Genomic DNA, 12,555 nt, shown 5'->3' with positions numbered 1-12,555 from the left:
TGTGTTTGGAGGTAAATTATACAGAAAAACAGTAAACACTGCTGAAACTCAATTCCTCCCTCAATGTCACTGAATTAAAAAACACCTGATGTGTTAAAACTCCTCATTCCACTCAGACCTGTAAAAATGTCTAGACAACCAACTGTATTACCCTCAATAGAAAAAGTACTATATTTTTCCCTTCATGTTCAAAATGGCCCAAGCATTAGACCATTCTAGTTATGAAATATAGAAAGTCCTTTTTTTCTATTCTCATATATAATCCTACTCAGGATTTACACAGCACATGTTTTCAATTTGTAATATGAGCCTTGATAATGTGCTTTTATCAATGAAGGGACTTTCCATTGAGGATCTCTTAGTCATTCAGGAAGTACAAAGAAAAGATTATGACAGAAGTCCAGCGTTTCTGGGGGTTTTAACTTTAGTGGGAACCACAGACAGATATACTCATTTAAGAATGAAGTCAAGGGTATAGAATTGTATAGCTTTCCGTTTGCCCACATTACCTAGTATGTAAGTTCTCCATAGAATATTTGTTTCAGGAGTACCTGGCATAAATGAATGCATGCATGAGTGCTTGGTGCGGACAGAAGAGGGGGGCAGATAAGATGGATATCTTTAAGATCCAGAAAAGGCTGAAAGACTGAAAATTCAGTAAATGGGCCCAAGGATAAAGAAAAAAATGCAAGCCTGTTAAAAATAATTGTGCTTTAGAGCTAGAGTTGATCCCAGGGATTTCCGGACCAACCTTCCCATTTCTAGAGCGAATCTGAGATGCCTTGGGCAATGACATAGTTTCATATGCCACCTGCATAGATTGTGACATTTGTGTACCTCTCTCATGAATTCTCTTTTATGTACTTCTTATCTAAATGATTTTTCACTTAATATTTTCATTTTAAAAATATTTTACTTAATAGTTTTCTTTGTGACCCCATGGAATTCTTCAGGCCAGAATACTGGAGCGGGTAGCCTTTCTCTTCTCCAGGGGATCTTCCCAACTCAGGGATCGAACCGAGGGCTCCCGCATTGTGGACAGATTCTTTACCAGCTGAGCCACAAGGGAAGCCCAAGAAAACTGGAATAGGTAGCCTATCCCTTCTCCAGAGGATCTTCCCAACCCAGGAATCAAACCAGGGTCTCCTGCATTGCAGGCATATTTTTTTACCAACTGAGCTACCAGGGAAGCCCTCTTATCTAAATTATTTTTTTACTTAATATTTTTCATTCAATTGAATGTAACTGGTGCACTAGTTAAAAATACTAGCTAAGCCTTAGGAAGTGGTACCTGTAAAGTCACAGTTTTGTTGTGTCAGTTATATATTTTTCATGTAGCATACTTAAAAATATATACGTTAAAATTTATTCTAAGGATTTTTCTACTAAGATAAATTCGTAGCTATTCAATACAAAGTAAATATGTATACTACCTAAGATCATTTCACAGGTCACTGGTAGAAATCTCTTGCACTTTGAAAAGCAATGCATTCTACTGTGCCACACTCTGGAACAGAGTTTGGGTTCTGAAACAACACCAAGTGGTAAAGACATTCCAGATTGATGGTAAGAGTCCAGCAATAAGCCTAGTGCCTGTAGGGGAGTTCTGTTTTGTTTTTATTTTTAACTAGAAAAAAATTAATTGCTTATTATTAATACTTAAAAAATTAAAGCAGAAATCATGACTTTAAACCAATGAGTGAATTTTCATGTTCAAAACAGACAAATCTATGTATAGTCATCCTCCTGTCAAGCACCATTAGTTTATTAGAAATAGAGTTTTAAGAAGAAACTTGTCTCAAATGGGCCTCCTGTGCATAGATTACCTTTTGTTCATCCTTCAGTCTGCAATTAGAACACTTAGCGGCAAGCTATAATAAGGAATTGCTCACTTTCATAAGTAAATGACTGTCTGTGATTAAAACATCAATCACGGAAACTCTAGTTCTATAAATAGTTTCTAGGTCCAAAGTCCAGAGGTAAAGCTAAACACAGACTTGCCTGGTTTTCTTTCCTGTTATATGTGTGTATGTGCACATGTGTAAATGTGACTGTGTAGAATATTATTTGGCTTTTCTTTCAAGAAACAAAGACGTGTTGTCTGTACAACATATGTGTCACCTGGATATTCTGATAAGACATTTTGTTCTGCAATTTTTCTGCCTATACTATGATTTATGAAGTTTTAACTTAAAATGTTTGTCCTTGAGCTCACCCTGTTTGCTAAAAGAATGACTTATCACTGATCTAGAAGCTTTCACGTTTTCTTTTTAAATAACACAAAATGAAATCTGAGCTGGGAAAAAGCAGTCTGTAAAATCCTGTTCCTTCCTCATACTTTGACCCACAGTATTAATAACACTCATATTAATATACTGCAAGGTACACAGCATAGTGCTAAAGGGTGTAGCCTTTGAAGTTAGACAACTCTGGATTCTCAGCTCCATCACTTAGTATCTGAGGGACTTTGGGCATGTTGTTTAATCTGTTTCCTCCTCCCCAAAATGGGGGAGATAATAGTATTATACAAACCTCATGTTGTTGTTGTGTAGTTGCCCAGTCATGTCCAACTCTTTGCGAACCCATGAACTATAACCTGCCAGGCTCATTGTCTGTGGGATTTCCCAGGCAAGAACACTGGAATGGTTGCCATTTCCTTCTCCAGAGGATTCCTGACCCGAGGATTAAACTCGCATCTCCTGCAAGGGCAGGTGGATTCTTTACCACTGAGCCACCAGGGAAGTCCAACCTCATAGATTTGTTCAAATGAGAAATGAGTTTAGCAGATGCCACTGGCAGACAAGCCTAAAGAATGAAGTTTTGAAAGAGTTGGAGGTCATTAATTATACCAACCTATAATCTTCCCTGGTGGCTCAGTCGGTAAAGAATCCACCTGCCACGTGGGAGTCCTGGGTTCAATCCCTGGGTTGGGACGATACCTTGGAGGAGGGCTTGGTAACCCACTCCAGTATTCTTTCCTGGAGAATCCCCTTAGACAGATGAGTCTGGCAGGCTACAGTCCATGGGAACGCGAAGAGTAGGACACAACTGAGAGGCTACGCACAGGACAACCTGCTCATGTTTAGTTTCCTTACAGTGGAAAGCAAATAGGGAAAAAGAAATGTATTCCATCCTCTCATGTGCCGGAACCAAGATGACAAAGTGGCCTGAGTGGGTCCTTTGGTCTCTTGCTCCTATTTATCCCACTTAGATTCCTCTTCTCTCTTGTGTCTGGCTGGCCTTTTGTTCTCTCCACTCATCATCATTAGTTCTGTAATCCAGGTACCGTCCCCCTTCTCCCTGCACTACTGCCTTCTAGGCAACAAGGCTAGGAAGTTCTGTAAGTAGGGGCAAATGCAAAGAGATGGGCTCATTCACCAGGGCTTTGCAGAGACATGGATTATCATCTGAACTTCCAGGGTCCTATCTCTGAAGAGGAAAACCAGGGGAAAGTGGTGAGCACCACCTTAAAAACAAAAGACAGCATGAGGGTATGAGGCATTTTGCCAAGCAACTATGAAAACAGCCGGGTATTTTCAGTACCCCGAAGTGGGTACACAACCCAGTAATGATCTAACTCAAAGTCATCCCCCCAGGGTGGACGTGATCCCTGAGAATCTAAGCAATACTCTGAAACCATGACCTTTAAACCATCTAATAATTCACTAGTGTATCACAAACAGTTTATGAGCAAAGATAAAGTATCAATGACAGTAAATGATTTATTAAAAGAATAATTAAAGCAGTTCTCTCTAATGTCAACTATGCTGATCTCAATAATAAAGTCACTTCTATAATAATGTTACTCTCATTCACCTCACTTGCATTTGTAGATGTTTTCCTGAACAGAAAAAAAAGAGAGGGGATGGAGTTACACAGAGTTTCTTAACGTACTCACGGGGAGGAAACTCCCTACAGTATTCAGACAAGCCAGCAGTAGAAACGCAGAAGAAGTTTCTTGATCTTCTATCTACCCCATCTTGGTCACTCTTGTGATCCTCTGTTTCTTAGTTGTTTTTAGTAAGATAAAGTTGAAAATACATGTGTCTGCACTTTTATTTTCAAATTCATGAAGGGAAGTACAGTGGGGGGAAAGACTTCCAGTTTTCATGTTGACCTGGCTGGGGAAAAAAAGAACCCAGGTGTGATGAACAAGTAGTGAAGCTGTGAAGATGGACGGAGTGATCTGAATCACTAGGGCCTAAGTAAGGAAGAGGGAGGCACGGGGGTGTGTGTGGTTGGGACTGAGAAAGGAGCCTGGTTGTTAGGCTACTGGGGGAATTCCTGGAGATCCTGACCAGGAAAAGAGCCCAGTGTCACTTTGCTGAGCCACGTTTATCAATAAATTTATCTAATCCAGTAGTCTGGGAATTATTTGAGAATTCAGACTGTGTTTTATCCAACTCTGAATCCCTAGCATATAGCACAGGGTCCTACTTTATTCAACATCCAACTTACTAAATGATCCAAACATCTGTCTTCCTTAAATCAGGGCCTTCTGCCAATCCCTTCTCACATTCTGTACTTCAGCTCCTAAATGAATTCCTCTTTCCAGTTTGAGGCATGTTTTTATTTGATTTACCAAACGGAAGTACTGATGTACCCTCAACCCAGTCCAATTCAGATTACTAACTTATCATCCCTCCTGAGACCTGGACCTAGCACTCAAAAGCCACAAACCCCAGAGGGATGATCTTTAAAAGCCCATCGCTGCAATTTTAAACGTCAAAATAACCACCAGGGGAAAAGGAGGACAGTTTCATAAGAGAACATAGAAGTTTTAGTGTAAGTCAATTTAAGTCACTGGACACCTCTGGTTTTATATATATTATCAGTATACTTCAGGGGATATGATGCCTATTACTTAAAGACTTAGACAGTATTCTAGAAGGAAATACACTCTGTCCCAAGGAAGCATGCAGTTGATGTGGCACCGTGTCCTCTGCTGGCCTCCATTGATACTATTCTCAGCACTGTCTTCTTGGAGAGAAGCTGCCGAAGCACCGACACTTTGGGATTAATAATTAGGTGCGAGGATGTTTTTAGAAGTAAAGTGGGAGGCACGATGTGGGGGTGGCAGGCATGAAGTGTGCACGAGGAAGGAGAGTGGCAGCTGAAGTTGAGAAAGTAGGAGAGATGTCAGAGAGCTGGGAAGAGCTTTCTCTACTTCAGGGATCTGCTTGCGTTTGTTTTCTGTCTGTTGTCTCCAAAGGGCAACTGCTTTTATTTGCAACATGAATAAATCAACGCTGACAGGGTCACTTCATTTTCAGCCATATTAACAGAACAGTTCCGCACAGTGTAGTGGTCAGGCTGCACAGGGATTCGGGCCACTGTAGCCATGGGTTGGAATCATCACCAACCACCGTCATTAGATGACCCTTCTTCAAATGCACAGACGCAGTCACAAACTGGGATACAAGTCAATACCACCCCTGACAGTTTATTCTCAACTGCCCAGTCTACCAAACAGAATACACCATCCACTGAAAGCTTGAGATATGCTTTGGGCTTTCAGGAGGCTACACACGTGTAGTGTCTACAGAAAGAGTTGTGTATAAAACAAAGATATGGTGCATTAAAAATATATAAAGCTAACCAACAAGGACCTACTATATAGCACAGGGAATTATACTGAATATTTTGTAATAGCCCAGAAGGAGAAAGAATCTGAAAAGGAATACACACACACACACATAACTGAATCACTTTACTGTATACCTTAAACTAACACAGTATTATAATTCAACTGTACTTCAATACATAAAGCAACCCAATGTAAAACTGATAACTGATCAAACTTTTTGTTTCTTTGTTTTGTATTGTGCAGTGTGGTACCATAAAAAGCATGCAAGCAAACAAAAATTTCCATTAGTCTGTTCTTAACAGACCAGGTAAACTCAGTTTGCATTCATTACCCTTTCACAGAATCTACATATTTTGATGATGAGAACTGTTCAGATTCTCATGAGAGTGTATAGGAATTAACTATACACTGCACAATAATCTCTCTACTCTGTAGAGTCCCACCAATTTCATGAACTCACTCAGAGCACTGGAGAGCTCAGTGGTACTCAGAAAACATCTAGTTCAGGCTTTGAGAACCCAGTATCTATAGCTCACACAACTAAGGGAAGCTGTTGAGTACAAGGGATTATACGCAGTTTGTGTCAGGGAGACAATAGGGAGCAGTGGGGTCTGAAGTGTAATAAAGGCACATACTGTTGCTCAACTCTGGCTTAGAGAGTGTGGGTTGGTGTTTCATTTTTATAATAGATCTTCTTATTTTTAGGTATTGGCTTAATTAAAAAAGAAATACCTGCAGATCAGATAGAACATGATCTTCCTGCTGGCCAGTTTTCAGTTTCTGATCGAGTACCTACATTCTCAGGCTTCCGTGGAGGCTCAGCACTAAAGAATCCGACTGAAGCAACTTAGCACACATACACAGCACACACACACATCAAGAGCTTTAAGTGGAGCACACCAGGCCCCTCAGATGCTCCTGACAAAGATTCTCCCGCTCTGAGAATCTACATATGCAGACAAGAAATCACCCCCCAAGTGAAAGGAAAAGGCAGAGGCATTTTCACTCAGCCAGAGCTTAGCCCCTGACCCTGACCCTGACAGATTTCCTTCTGTTCTCTGACTGCTTTCAGAACTTGTTCAACACGAAAACAAGGCCAGTCTTCCACACCCATCTGTCATAAGCAATTTTTACTCATTCAAGGATGCATGGAGAAATGTACATCGATTTATTAACCTTAGCTCTGATTAAAGTTCTCTTTAGCATTAAAATTCTAGTCACTTCATTTTTTGCTTGCCTATTTCAAGGAGAAATCATTTACAGGATTCAAAGGAAGGCATGCTTAGAGAATAACACAAGTAAGGATAAATTACAAATTCATGTATAAAATAGTAGTTAGAAACAGGTCTAAAGAAGCGTGGCAAGTTTGTTGAATTGAGCTTTAAACCATGTTTTGAGGGGATTGAGAAACTAATTTCAGATGAAGAAATAAGCATTCCAAAATGATGTAACGGCAAAAGCAAAGACCAAAGTCCAACAAAGTAAAACCCACAATGAATCAAATATCTTTTGCATTTTTGAACAACAAAATTTTTTAAAGAACATCATGAAAAAACACACTTACATCAGAATGAATAAAAAACAGTTCACAAATCCTATGTTATATTTAGGAGCCCTGTCCTACACAGATATAATTCAGAATAAAAACCCAGAGGTGATGCAAAATTCTGAATCCTGATAATATTTGCCACATGGTCTTTATTAAGGCAGACACACAAGCATAGGGTATTATATTTCAGAAAAAATTTCAACAAGAATTCAAACAAAAAGATGCTGTTATTACTCAGAAAATATACTGAACACAGTTAACTCCTTCAAGCATTTCATTTACTCCAAGTTTTATGTTATAAAGAAAGAATCTCCCATAGACACAATATGGTTAGCTTAATTTGAGTCTGTTTAGAAGTCAATATTCTGGAAAAAAATCAAGAATCTATTCACATAAACCATCTTGATTAATAACCCCTAAACTAGATCTCTTACTTTGTTGAACCATTTGCAATTAAGGCTTAAGAAAAAGAAAAAAAAAAAAGGTGTTCTCTCTAACTCCTTTCCCTCCAGAAAATTAGTAGATGCAAATGTGATTTTTTAAGGAGCTCTGGAGGTCTCTGTCCAGCTTTCCATTACTGAATTAGCAACAGTCCTGAGGTCCCTCAAGGCGCTTGTGACTTCATAGATTTTCACTCTCTAGTCTTGAGTTTTTTCAGGATTTGCTCGGTTCTGCTAGTGTCACAGGCTGTGACTACTGACTAAAGCAATCTCCCTAGGGATGGCTTGGGGATCTACGAGGTTTAGGACCCAAGAATTCACATTTTAAAATTGAATCTGATTTGTGAGGCCAAGAAAGTGCCTGGTCTCAGATCACACAGTAGATCCTCAAAATTCTTCTGCCTCATTAGACCCTTGAGACAGAGATCGCTGTAGTGACTCACAGTCCAGGAAGAAAGCGGCAGGAGTAATTGGCTTTCCCTCCCCCTCCCACTCAGGAGCCCTTCAGAGCCTTCCTGCAGATCCTGCTCCTCCTCCCCTCTGCAGAGGATCAGTGAACTAGAAAGCTGAGGTCTAGGTTGTTTTGCCCCATTGGTTTAGGACAATTCATTAACTTCTCTGGGACTCATCTGTAATCTTTCCTCTTCCTTATAAGTAAAGGCTGGACACAAACAGGAGTGTCCACAACTGGACTGAAATCCTTTGTTAACTATTATAGAATACAGATCTCTAAGCCCTACCTACAGATTCAGGTTCCATAGGTCACAGCATCTAACCCTCCAGCTAAGGGTCAGTTATTACTGACTGGAAATAATAATTCAGGCCCTCAGTTATGCTGCTAGCTTCAAAATAAAGCTGTCAGTCTAATTACAGGCATGTAAAATTAGAAAGCTGCTATTGTATTGCCAACTGTAACATGCCCAGATCGAAAGCTGTGAAAATTTTTCTCACTGGCATTCAAGACAGTACTTTGAATTGTAACAGTATGTATATATATGTATGTATTTATGTCTTCCTCCATGAAATTTAACAAATGCCTTTTCAACTCAAATGCAGCCTCTACATGTTTTTATTATCTCAGACTTGACTCATGCAAAAAACTTAGATTACCACTAATGTAAACATTCTGAAGTGGAGAAAGATGAAAGAGAAGTCCGAGACATACTTATAAAAAGTGAATTTCCATATTTGATTGCCTTCCAAGTCAACTAATTGAAGCACATGAGGCTCTATTTTTAACTGGCAATGGTTCTTTTGGTTAAATGTACAGGTTTATTCAAGAGGATATCAAATTCCTAAGATTGTTTTATTGCTTAGAAAGGACAGAAAGAGCTGAGAGAAGCCCGCCAAAAGTTTTCAGAAACACACATAACGCACTTTCTTCTCTGATTTTACCTTTGTAAAATAACTGTTTAGTTACAGTAGATGTTAATTTCTCAAAATGCATACAGATATATTTACAGATTTAATTAAAACAATGGACAAGTCATAGAGCAACTGGAAAAGAAAGTCTGGCAGTTTCTGCCCTTCCTTTTGGGATTCTGAGTATCAGGTGGTCTGATCCATCCTCACAGAGCTGCCAGTATCGAGCATGGGAGGCTACACCTATAAGGCACTCAGGAAAGAGTGCTGACAACAGAAGCAGGGTTTGCTTCATGTAAGACAGCCACTTGATGACCCTTGGCCCTCTGTGCCAAAGGCTATACTTGTGTTCTGAGAAATGAAATAATCATGCTGTATCATGGTGTGTCATATAATTTCAGTAGTTCAACAATTAAATTCATTTGAAGCAAGGCTTAGCCAGTAAATTATTGCAAAAGAAATAAAAAATATGGCAGAAAATAATAGATAAGTGACTGACGTTATGGCCTTTCTGTTTAGCTTTCTTAAAGTAGTAGGACTGAGAAAAGAAACCTTAGATAGAAAATAACAATTTTTGAGTCGTATTTTAGTCCAAACAGAAATTCTGCTGTTATTTTCTGCCCCCACCTTGATAACTCATTTTTTTCTTTTTAAAATGATTTTTAAATAAATCTCACATATCGCCACCTCCTTCTTTACTTCCTCCTCCTATATCACCATCTCTTCCTCACTGCCCACCTGGATCCATCCATCTTTCATAGACTACCTTAAGTTTTACCTCCACTTTGAACTTTTCTAAATTAATGCAGTTCCCAAGGATCTCCCTGTCTTCTGACTTTACTGCCATGAGTTTACTGGTAAATTATGATGACTTGCCTTTCTCAAGACAAGTTTGCTCTTCAGTGGTTTAGTCACTAAGCTGTGTCTGACTCTTGCAATCCCATGGACTGTAGTCCACCAGGCTCCTCTGTCCATGGGATTCTCCAGGCAACAATACCAGAGTAGGTTGCCATTTCCTTCTCTAGAGGATCTACCCAACCCAGGGATCAAACCCAGGGCGCCTGCAATGCAGGCAGATTCTTTACTGACTGAGCTACAAGGGAAGCCCTATATTCTGATTGCTATTCAGAATATGGTATAAATGCTTGTGTAGTAGATCTCTAGGTGACTTGCAAACTGGAAGCATCTCTTCTTTGTATCACTTAAAGCAGCAGCTTTCAGACTTTTTAAAATGATGCATGATATGATATCCACTTTACCATAGTCCACATATACTGTTACAAGAACAATATTTATTCACCCTTCTATTGTTTTACTCTGTTTTGTACTTTGAAAATAAAAATGCTATCAGACCCAGTAAACTGACCTCACAGTGGATTGTGACCAGTTGATTACTCTGGGACTGCTATATATATTTCCTTTACTTAAAAAAAATTACAATTATCTGTCGCCATTGGCCTCTGACTTTTCTAGCATTACATTTTTTTTTTTTTTTTTTGCCTTTTGGAGTCATCTGGGACAATTAAATGCTTGGAATATATAGTATTTTCCATTCTTTTGCCCTGAGCACTGCTGGTCAAAAGATAAGATTCCCTGAGTTTTGTTAAAACTCAAATCTCCATTCCCTCATTTTCTTTTATTTTCACAATATGCACAGTAGGTGGTAGACATTTCGTGGATGAAGACATTTAGGCACAGAGAATTCTGACTTTCTTAATGACATATCTTTTAATCAGGCTATTATAAATTCAAGTAAATATGGTTTCTAGGCATTTAAAGGAGATAAACTTGGGTAATGTGAACAACACAGAGCTTCAGTATGAATGTATTTACCTAACTCGTCTGGATCAAATGAGTTAACAGCTCTTCCGGACTTCAGTTTGAAGATGTATCCACTTCCTTGTCTATCCCCATCTTTCCATCTTCATCTCCTCAGTTTTTCAGCCACCTAGAACTACGTGTTCTTCTTCAGCCTCTGTATATTTTGGTCCCTATACAAGGATTGCCGTTCTTTGTCCTCTTTACTAGGCTAGTTCCTCATCCTTCAAATCCCTGGGAACTGTCCTTACTCCTCTCCTCTCCCACAATGTCACTTTCATAGCACCCTGTGCTCTCCCCATCAAGCACTGAACTAGCTCTTCCTCCCTCCCTCCCGAGTTTTATAGGCTGAGACTCTTCTATTCTGCAATCTAGGGCCATGTTGAATTCAGGATAAAAGTACGGAGAAGGCATAAATGAATCAACAAGTGACCGCATAAAGAACGGCCACTGAAAAAGCCTGAGTGTGATCTGGGATTGGAATTGTGTGTCTTGACCCTCCAAGGCCAATCATTCATGACTTTATGATTCTATGACCACGATTTTAGTGTTCCCCTGTAGGGTGCAGATTTTGTGACTGGAAATTCATAAAGTGAAGGATAGCTGTGTCTAATATATTCTTTCAACTTTATTTAGGGCACAAACAATGGTATTTGGAAGGGACAAATAATTTAGTATATTGGGCAAGTGTACTGAGGCAATTTAAAAAAATCACTCAGATTTTAAAACTGCTGGTTGAAACCCACCCTGGGGGTTCTGACCATGCCTCAGATCTCCATTTCCCACGTGAAGCTATGCATTTGCGATCTTGTCCTCATCATTTTCATTAGTCTAGTTAGTGATTAGGTGAAGTCTCACACATACATTCTGCATGAATCTTTATAAGTTCCTTTGCACTATTTCCAGAATAAATTCCAATGATATAATATCTAGGCTTGCCATGGCAATTACTAATTTTTTCTGTTTATGAATCAACAATCTACCCCCCACCCTGCCAACAAACTAAAAGCAGGAAAGCTCTTGAAAAATGTTCTTTGCAATCCTATTTGAAAAGAATATTCCCTAATACAAACTCCTGCCATTCCCAGATAGCAACAGAGAAGATTTTCTTCTTTATGCTGTGACTCATGTATCTTTATTCCCACAGCTGCTACTTAGGGCAGGCCAGTGGTGAACACAATGGAAAAGAAAGAAGAGTTTATAACTGGAAAATAAGCACATTCAAAAGAAGTACACTCAAAGCATTATCAAAGTAAAATATGCAGCAGTACCAACAAGAGCAAACAAAAGCCCACGCAAGAGATGTGTAAATATTTCATGAAGCTAAAGCCTTAATCAACTCTCTCTCCAAATCTTGCTGGTGTTGTAAACACTTCAGTTTCCTCCAGTCCCACCATGACCCAGATTCTTTGCAAAAACAAAATGAAAACATGATCCAATGGATCTTTAATAAATGTGGTGTGAAAAATATTTATTAATAGATAGAGCATATCCAAGGTATTGCCTTAACAGGAAGAAGAGGATACCTTAATAAAGGTGGTTGCTTCTTGATGACTTTCAGAGCTTCCTTTCTCCCCTCCCCCTCCAAACCACTGCCTTTTCCCCACTACCTATATGCTGCTCTCAGGACATTTACATCATCTTAACCTTGAACTACCTACACCCCAAGTCAAGATTTCTCCCAAGGCCCCTCTAAAAAGCGCTTTAAACCTGACCAGACTTTCCTGCCTTCCTACCAGGCAAAATCACTTTCCAGTGTCTAAATTCTTCCCCCCTCTTTTTCCCCCTTCTCTTTCATG

The 12,555-nt window shown here is 39.3% G+C and overlaps 1 protein-coding gene across 1 annotated transcript in view; it reads right to left on the bottom strand.

The window, feature by feature from the left end:
- The window catches only part of GPRIN3 (GPRIN family member 3), a 73,659-nt gene that overhangs the window by 60,056 nt on the left and 1,048 nt on the right, over positions 1-12,555 (bottom strand). The window lies entirely within an intron of this gene.

The sequence above is a fragment of the Muntiacus reevesi genome, chromosome 16 (genome assembly GCF_963930625.1).
Source record: "Muntiacus reevesi chromosome 16, mMunRee1.1, whole genome shotgun sequence".
Classification (NCBI taxonomy): Eukaryota; Metazoa; Chordata; class Mammalia; order Artiodactyla; family Cervidae; genus Muntiacus; species Muntiacus reevesi.
This window is presented reverse-complemented; position numbering and strand designations above follow the sequence as displayed.